At 27.5% G+C, this 1,211-nt stretch overlaps 1 pseudogene; it reads right to left on the minus strand.

Moving 5' to 3' along the window:
- Positions 1–23: 23 nt before the first annotated feature.
- On the minus strand, positions 24–481 carry LOC119614196 (annotated as a pseudogene).
- Between the last annotated feature and the right edge of the window lie 730 nt (positions 482–1,211).

Consider the following 1,211-nt stretch of genomic DNA (forward strand, 5'->3'; position numbering starts at 1 on the left):
AAAATTGATAATTTTAATTTAAAGTATCTTAATTAACTACAATTACTCACATCATAGGGACATGTATGATTAATATTTGTATCTTTACTCAATAAATCGATAACCACACCTATAAAACTAAAACGATTTTTACTGCTCATTACATGACAAAAATCGGCTGAAGCATTGTATAAAAAAGGCCTATAGCCATTAGCCTTTTTTTGCAAATCCAAATTAATCTAAAAAGGGGGTTGGTGGTTAATTTTAGAATAATGTTGTTAAAAATATAATAACATACCGATACATTATTAACCGGCACTTGATGTAAAGCCACTATTAAATTGAAACCAACTACACCACGTCTTACAACTTTTAGTTTGCACAATGGTATGGTAGCAAAGGGTTTATCGTACTCCTCACATTTGATATTTGTAAATTTGAAAAGTCCTTTCGATGAAATTATTAAATTGAAAATTATTATAAAATGAAATTTTAAAAACATGTTGTTAATGACTTGAAATTTACAATAAAACTGAAAGCAATTTAATATTTAGAACTGAAGTTTTTAAACAATAAATTATTTCATACATTAATTATTACAAGAAAATTTGTGTTATCGGTCAAGTCGTACTTTATTATATCCTACACTGTATATGTATACACTTTTTCGTCGATAAATCAAACCAAAGTCATTCGTACTCTTTGAAATGGCTTTAAGGAGTGAGTTCTATAATATGGATCCTTAATTTTAAAATCGGTAGTGGAATTGCGTCTGGTCCACTATGACCTTATAAAGGGATCAATTTTAATGGGTTAAACAATATAATAAATATTGCTAGAGTAATCTAACTAGTTTTAGGGCTAATCCGAATCCTTCTAATACATATACTTTAAACACATAGACATATACTAGCCTATACATCTACATGACAACAAATGCTATTGGCAACAACCATTGCCGTATAGTTCGCAACTTAATTATAATGAAGTCAGCAGCATTATTATTAAAACATTAAAGCCTTTTGATTGTTAATACATTTATAAAATACTAAATAAAATAAAATGTTATTAACCATTATTTTGTCAAATTTATAATATGTTATTTTTATTATCACCTTCGAAAGTAGAAATTAGTCTAAACTTGGCAACGGCCGTATTGCCGTATAGCCGTGATACCGTCAAAATAATCTTGTGTATTTTATTATTAATAGTCTTTTGGTTTTAATATAGAT

The sequence above is a fragment of the Lucilia sericata genome, unplaced genomic scaffold, assembly GCF_015586225.1.
Source record: "Lucilia sericata isolate MDLA Ls3-8-SP2 unplaced genomic scaffold, ASM1558622v1 Contig002684F_arrow, whole genome shotgun sequence".
Lineage (NCBI taxonomy): Eukaryota > Metazoa > Arthropoda > Insecta > Diptera > Calliphoridae > Lucilia > Lucilia sericata.